Below are 8,613 nucleotides of genomic sequence, written 5' to 3' on the forward strand. Positions count from 1 at the left end.
CAGGCAGAAGCACATCAGAACCTGGCACGTGGAAGTGGGTGGTTCTGGCCCTGTCGGGTTGTGCTGATCAGCAGGGGTGTTATTAGAGTCCTTGGACGTGTGCGGGGAGACCATGCTAACCAAGAACTGGGTATTGACACAGCAACATGCCCTTAAACCGCTGCTCCCTTCCCCACAAGCTGGCAGCCCCTGAACTCTATCGTTTCCTTATTTGTTAGCTTGGCGGGTGTGGGCAAACGCTCTGTAATCTCCAATTAGGAGCCTCCTCGCCTGCACGGCCCACTGAATCCATAGGACTTCAGTGGTCCCTCATCCTGACCTCTGCACGCACAGAGAGGAAGCCCCTGCTACAGCTGGCTACCTGAGATGCATGCTGCAGGGGAAGGGGTTACCACCAATCTCCTGCCCCCCAGTGCCCAAGAGGTGGTCCAGAGTCTCCGTGGACCTGACTGGCTGATGTGTGTATGACCTTGCTCTGATCTGGTCTGTGTTGGGTCTGCCCCCATGTTCTCCTGTTGGATCCTTCTGGTGCATCTTATCCCTACCGTAGTCCTCCCTGGCTCAGTCATTGTGTCTCCTCAGCAGAGTCCTTTGGCCTCTGGCAATGACAGGTTCTTGGTTCCAAGTCCTCATAACGTGGCAGGGACTCAGTGACTGATGGTGAAATGTAACCGCCTCTGATGTCCATTTCCAGGTGGTGCTATTTCCAAACCTTACCTCCTGTCCTGGACGGAAGAGCCGTTTGTCAGGGACCGGGGGGACATAGCAGAGAGAGAGATCCCCACGGGACTCGGAACAGGTCAGTAATCCACCTACAGAAGCTGGAGTTGGAAAGAAAAACAGACCTAACCAAATCCTCTTAAGCCCCTATATAAGGAGGAGAGAGGAAGGCCAGTGCAGTAGTCAGCCTGTAACTCCAGAGATCTGAGTTCATTCCCTGCCTGTGTGAATCACGCCGTGCCACGGCTCCCCATCTGCGTAATGAGGCTAACAGGGCTGCCCCTGTGGGAGGATAAATACGTGAAAGGTTGGGAGGTGCTTGGGGCCACAGGTGAAGTCTGTCCCCACAAACTAATGGCTCATTGGACTGAGGCAGTTATGGCATGTCGGTTTCATAGCCCGCAGTACACGAAGAAGCGCTGTGGTCAGCATCACAGGCAGCTGCCAGGGACTGCCCTAAGCCAACCAGGGACACAGTTTGCAGCTGGGCAAGGTGGCCTGAGCAAGGCGCAAACCCACAACCTTCAGGCTTGCAGTGGAGCACCTTAGCCACTCAGCCACCGCTCCTCGAACTGTGGCGGAGCCGTAGGTAGAAATGACGGTTGCTATAGAATTGCTCCAGAGTCTCATTGCTTCCCTTAGCAGCTTCCTGATCCCTGTACAGCAGCAGCATCCACAAGGTGCCAGTGCTTTACACATAAGCCCTCCCCATAATGGATCATCGCTCATGGCTTCCCACCAGTCACAGCTGCTAAACCTGCTGTTTTTGACCTTTCAACAGGTCTCAAGCCCATCCCGGTTTCCTTTGGCTCAGGATCCTCAGGTGTGTCCAATTAGCCCACCCCCCAGAGAGAACGCCACTGGGCGGAGCCCTGTTTCGGGAGCTGCTTTTCTGATCTCCGTGGGACACTTTGTAATGTTGTTCTCTCTCCTGCCAACAGAACCTCTAGTTTCCCCCGCCGGAGCTGTGGCCCGGACAGAACAAGGGGAAGAAGCCTGTGTTGGGAGCCGGCTGGACTCTGGGGAAAGAGAAACATTGATGGCTTTGAGCACCAGTGAGTGATAGTTTGAATGTGGCCTTTTGGCCCATAGCTCCTAACAGGCTTCACAAACTCTAGCTAATGAGAGAAGGCAACACTCAGGATAATGATCTGACCTTTCTCCCCATCCCACACGGGTCAGTTTAGATTCTGTCTGTCTAGGTGGATTCTCAGATGGCCCTTAGCAGCGTAGTACCGGAGCTCTTCAGAGCAGGGATGTCTCTTACCGTGTGTTTGGACCATGCCAGGTACAGTGGGGACCTGATCTTGGCTAGAGCCGAGCAGGGGCTTGTTCTCCTGGCACTAAGGTGGCTGGATTTTCTCTGTGTTCCAGGTGGGACCGTGACCAAAATGGAGGCGCAGTGTCTTGAGGAGCATCCCCCGCACCGCGAACTGCACCAGATGATGTCAGAAAGGCGGGTTTTCTGGAGTCCTGAGCAGAGAGATCCCTGGGATGCCCACGTGGTGGAGGATCAGTGCAGAGCTGCGCTCAGTAAATCCTCTAAGCAGCCAGTCCTACTCCCAGGGTCAGAATCTCCGTCGCCCTCCACGGGGGCAGGATCAGGCCCTAGATGGGGCAGAGTTCCATGCGAGAGCCGAGATGTGGCTGCCCCTTACGTCGCGCAGGGAGGAGAGAGGCCCTTTGTCTCGAGAGCTGTGAAATCCCGGGCCCACTCCCTGGCAGATGAGCCAGTCCAATGCGAAAGGAGCTCCCCCCAGCCCACGAGCCTGGCTGCTCACCAGCCCAAGCACAGTGGCCAGAGGCACTATGCCTGCAGCGAGGGCGGCCAGAACTTCAAGCAGCGGCAGAATCTGATTATCCACCTGCGAACCCACGGCAAGGCCAAGCCCCACCAGTGCAGCCAGTGCGGGCAGAGCTTCCTCCACCGCTCCCGGCTCACCTACCACACCCGCATCCACACCGGCGAGCGGCCCTATGCCTGCACCCAGTGTGGCAAGAGCTACAGCCGCAAGGAGCACCTCCAGAACCACCAGAGGCTGCACACCGGCGAGCGGCCCTTCCAGTGCCACGAGTGCGGGAAGTGCTACAGCCGCAAGGAACACCTGCAGTACCACCAGCGCATCCACACCGGCGAGCGGCCCTTCCTGTGTGCCGCCTGCGGGAAGAGCTTCATCCGCAAGCAGAACCTGCTGAAGCACCAGCGCATCCACACTGGGGAGCGGCCCTACCAGTGTGGGGAGTGTGGGAGGAGCTTCCGCTACAAGGAGTCCCTCAAAGACCATCAGCAAATTCACAATGCTGAGCCAGTGCCGCCCCCCCGCCTGCACCCAGATGCCTCTGTGTGAGAGAGGAGCTGAGGGGGGGTCTGGGAGCTGATGATGATATTCAGCCCTTGTGCAATGTTTCCCCTGTGCTGGGCCCAGAGGAGCCTGGCTCTCCCCAAGCGGGGGCAGGAAAAGTGAAAGGACTTGGTCACGCAGTGGCAGGAATCGAACTTGGGTCTCCTGAATCTCAGGCCTGTGCTCTAACCAGTAGACCACATTGCTTTCCTCTAGCAGGAAACTTCTTGTGGCTAAAACCCTCTGTGAAACTGAGCTGAGCACATTTCTCTGCACTCTTCTGCCCCCTCTGCTCATGTAGACCTGGTCTCTACCCCCCGGAGCAGTGTCACAGCTACGGGCATCACAGCCTTCTCCTCTGCAGCTCCTGCTGCCCTGAACCTCTCCAGCTGCTTTCAGATCTCCTGGGGATGTAGGGAGCCATCTTTGCTCTCATCCCTCTCTCTGTTTCTCTTACACAATGGAGAATAGTTTGGCTGAATTCTGCTGGCCTTTTTTTCTCCCCAAGCCAAAGGCAATTCGGGCAGCTCTCTCCTGTTCTCACAGCAGAGCTGTCGGCACTGGGGAGCCAGCATCGGCCTGAAGAAAGAACCGGGCAGTGGCATCAGGGGAAGTGGAGCTGCATGGATGACGCAGCCGGCTGAATTTGCAGCTCATGTGTCTCTCTGGCCTTTGGATGCCTGGGAGCACCCTGCAAGCAGGTGCAAAGGTTGCCGTGCTCAGAAGAACTGCAGCCCCGTCCTGCAGGGACGCTGCCCTGGTGCAGCGCTGGGGCAAGTCCCATTTGCAACGGCTGCACCCCTTCTGTGTTAGGGGTTTGCACCGGGGTAGCTACACGGGCACACATGGCCCAGATGCAGCCGTGCCTAACTCTCGGAGACACAGGAACCAGAAGCCGGCAGCCGCTGGCACCTTGTCCACACTAGCACTCCCACCACGGTGGGCAGTGCTGAGGCTGCAGTCACTCGCCTCGGTAGGCTGGGAGCGGTGTTCTTCCTAGCGGTGAACCGCCACAGGCTGCCTGACTGCCCTTTGTGCCAGGGAAGTTTCCCTGCAGAGGGTGCCCCAAGGTGGGCCTTCAGTGGTAATCGTGCAATAGTCTGTGGCAAGGGGAGGTCCTGCAGGCTGGAGGCAAGGGGAGGAGGAGAAATGGGAAAAAAGAGACCCCACTAGCCGTCCTCTCTGGTATCCCTCTCATGCGCAGACCCAGAACATTGCGCCCGCGGGCACCGCATTGGGGACCCTTGTGCTAGGCTATGCCGGCAGAGCCCCCTAATGGAGATAGGTAGATATTTTTTTTTCTACCAACAAGTACCCCATGTCCCTGAACACCGTTCGCTAGACCAGGACAAGGCGGGGGACGTCGTATCTTTCACTGGACCAACTTTTGTTGGGGAGAGAGAGACGCTTCCGAGCTTGTCACAGTTGAAAGCTTGTCTCTGTCCCCAACAGAAGTTGGTCCAATGAAAGATCTGACCTCACCCAGTTTCTCTCTAATATCCCAGCACCGACGTGTCTACAGCGGTGCTGCATATGAGCTCTGCTGCCAGAAACAGTTGATAGTTGCATCTACGCTGGGGGTTTTGTCAGCATAGCTAGGGGGTGTGGGGTTCTCCCCACCCCGGCACTCCTAGCCAACATAGCTATGCTGCCAAAACTTCGTAGTGTAGACTAAGCCTGCGTGTGACAGGCACTTGGGAAAATGCAGCTGACGCATCTGGGGAAAAACGATCCAATGGGAGGGAGAAATCTAGGAAGCAACAATGACTGAATGGGATGTAGGGTAGGGAGCAGGAAGCAAATTAGACCCGAGTTTGCAATGTGATAATGGCTGAAAAAAAGGCTGATCTGCCCTGCCTTGGCTGCTCAAGGAGTCCTGTGGCCAGCTTTACGCTGTGCGGACACTGCTAAACTGGAAGGCCTCAGAGAAATGCAGCTCTAATAACTTGGGGGCTGGAGGAGCTGAGCTCTGAGGAATGATTGAGTGTGAAATGTGGAGTTTGGCTAAACAGGGACTAGAGGACTCCCCTGCCTCTTATAATGTGATACTTTACAGCTCTGTGGCACAGGGCAGACACAGCCCCCTTTCTGTCCTGCTCTCTAGCAGTGGGTCAGCCCTTCACCACTAAAGACCATAAGAATGGCCATAGAGGGTCATACCAAAGGTCCATCTAGCCCAGTATCCTATCTTCTGACAGTGGCCAGTGCCAGGTGCTTCAGAGGGAATGACCAGAACAGGGCAATTATCGAGAGATGTCCCCCATCTTCCACTCCAGGCTTCTGAGGATTTCAGAGTCTATTTCTCCCAGGAGGAGATTTTAGAAGAATGGCAGGAGCTATACCAAGAGGTGATGAGGGAGATCTGTGAAGCATTGATCTTATTAGGTAAGGAGTAATTTATCTACGTAATTACATAAGAACAGCCATACTTGGTCAGACCAATGGTCTATCTAGCCCAGTATTCTGTCTCTGACAGTGGCCAGATGCTTCAGAGAGAATGAACAGAACAGTCAATTTATCAAGCGATCCATCCCCTGTCATCCACTCCCAGCTTCTGGCAGTCAGAGGCTTAGGAACAGCTAGAGCATGGGGTTGCATCTCTGACCATCTGGGCTAGTAGCCATTGATGGACCTATCCTCCAGGACAGGGGTCCCCAACGCGGCGCCCGCCGGGGGAGTTGTGGGCGCCCGCAGGACACCGTGCTGCTGAAATGCCGCCGCCAAGCGCAGCCACCTGAGAACCGCCTGCTGAAAGGCGGCCAAGAAGTGTTGCCGTTTCTCGGCGGCATTTCGGCAGCGAGGCTTCTCTCCACTGCCGGTTCACGGCGGCATTTCGGCAGCGAGGTGTTTGGCGCCCACCGCAGTCTGTTGGGAATAGGAGTGTGCTATTCCCACAGAATGGCTGGGGACCACTGCTCCAGGAACTTATCTACTTCCGTTTTGAACCCACTTATAGTTTTGGCCTTCACAACATCACATGGCAAGGAGTTCCACAGGTTGACTGGATGTTGTGTAAAGAAGTACTTCCTTTTGTTTGTTTAAAACCTGCTGCCTGTTAATTTAATTGGGTGACCCTTAATTTTTGGGTTACGCGAAGGGGTAAATAAAACTTCCTTATTCACTTTCTCCACACCAGTCAGGATTTTATAGACCTCTATCATATCCCCCCTTAGTTGTCTCTTTTCTAAGATGAACAGTTCCAGTCTTTTTAATCTCTCCTCATATAGAAGCTTGTTCAATACCCCTAATCATTTTGTTGTTCTTCTCTGTACTTTTTCCAGTTCTAATACATCTTTTTTGAGATGGGGCGACCAGAACTGCATGCAGTATTCTAAGTGTGGGTGTACCATGGATTTATATAGAGGCAGTATGATCCTTTCTGTTTCTAGCCTTTTCCTAATGATTCCTAACAGTCTGTTTGCTTTTTTGACTGCCACTGCACATTGCATGGATGTTTTCAAAGAACTATCCATGATGACTCCACGGTCTCTTTCTTGAGTGGTAACAGCTAATTTAGACCCCCATCATTTTGTATGTTTTTCAATGTGCATAACTTTGCATTTATCGACCAGATGGTATTCACGTGAGTTCTGAAGGAACTCCAGATATGAAATTGCAGAACTACTAACTGTAATATGTAACCTATCACTTAAATTGGATTCTGTACCAGATGACTGAAGGGTAGTTAATGTAATACTGATTTAAAAAAATAAAGTCTCCAGAGGTGATTCTGGGAATTACAGGCCAGTAAGCCTAACTTTAGTACCAGGCAAATTGATTGAAACTATAGTAAAGAACAGAATTATCCGACACATAAACACAATCTGTTGGGGAACAGTCAACGTGGCTTTTGTAAAGGGAAATCATGCCTCACCAATCTGGTAGGATTCTCTGAGGACATGGGACAAGGATGATCCGGTGGATATAGTGTACTTGATTAAAGAGTGATTTCTCCATGCATGAGGAAATGTGCATAAGTGCATGGTGTGTGAGAACAACCACCTTTGTAAGCATTACCTTCAACTGCACTATACATCCCACACAGGAGAGAGCAAATGGAGCGAGTGTGGTAAAACCTTTAGCTCCAATTAATACCTGAAGACACAGCAGAGAATTCGCTGAGGGGAAGAGCCCTTCCAGTGTGGGCAAACATTCACATTCCAACAAACCCCGTAATCCCACCCAATTTGTCCCCAAGGAGAGCCACTACACAAAGGCTCTAAATGCGGGAAAAGTTTAAATCCTGTTGCACCAGAGACTTCACTACACAAAGGAAGCCTATAAATATCCGGTGTATGGTAACCGCTACAGTTCCCAGCATTATGTTTCGTTGCACCAGAGATCTCATGTCAGGGAAAACACGTGTACAGAGTATGGTAGGAGTTTCATCTCCAAGAGTTATCGGCGCAAGCCCCAGCAATGTCACTGGGCAGAGATTGTTTGCATGCACAGTGTGTGGGAAGAGCCTGGATGCGAAGAATTATCTCCGGGCCCATCAAATCACACATGCAGGCGAGGAGCAAGAGAAGCGTACAAATGTCACCTTACCAAACACCTGAAAACCCACCGTGGACAGGAATCCCTCCAGTGCCCCGAGTGTGGGAAAAGCTTCATTTGTGAGGATTATCTGTGCATCCATCAGATAAACTACAGGGTCAAATAGCCGTATACATGTGCCCAGTGCAGGCAAAGTTTTGTGTACAAGTCCATACTTGATGGGCATCAGAGAACCCACATAGGAGAGAGATCCCCAAGGGAAAGGCTTTTCTTCCAAAGCTTCCCTGGCTATGCAACAGGAGTTCCACACAGGAACCGGTGTCCCAACTGCTGAAAGAGACATGCTTTCAGGAGCTCTTTGTCCAGCACCTGAAGTCAAGGAGGGCAGGATCCAGCCTAATGCTCTGGGTTTGGTAAGAGCTGCCATTCCAAGCACTGCCTCTGTGCGCTTGGGAGGACCCCCAAGGAGGAAAGGCGACATGGATGCAGTGAAGGAGAGAGCGGGGTTAGGGTTCAGAGGACTACCTGGGCAGGTATCCATGTGGGAGACTGATACCAAGGTACGGAGTGTGGGAAGAGCCACCGCTCCTGTGTCTGCACTGGCGCATCCGCTCCAGAGAGTGGCCACACGGGCGCGCTGGGTGTGGGAAGAGCTACCTTCAGAAGCTGCATCTGACAAATCATCAGTGGAGCTGCACTGGAGAGGAGCCAGATACATTAATGTGGGAAGGGCTTTGCCTCCCGGAGCGCCCTGAGCATACATGGCAGGGAGCGCACAGGAGAGGGGCCTGTGAAGGAGTGTACTACCCCGCCAAGACAGCCTGGGGATAATAAAACAGGTCTCTGCCCTGCCCTGGGGCTGGATTGTGTAAACAGGAGTAGGAGAGCAGACTGGAAGCCATGCAAGGTGTAGTGGGTAGTTTGTTTTCTCTTTGGCTCCTGGCCTGGGGTCTGGTCTTGCTGGGCCTAGGGACTTTAGGAGCTCTGAACTGGGATCTCTGAGCTAAGGGCCTGATGAGCTGTTGTTACAACGGGTCCTTTGCTGAGGCCTCAC

The sequence above is a fragment of the Dermochelys coriacea genome, chromosome 2 (assembly GCF_009764565.3).
Source record: "Dermochelys coriacea isolate rDerCor1 chromosome 2, rDerCor1.pri.v4, whole genome shotgun sequence".
Taxonomy (NCBI): domain Eukaryota; kingdom Metazoa; phylum Chordata; order Testudines; family Dermochelyidae; genus Dermochelys; species Dermochelys coriacea.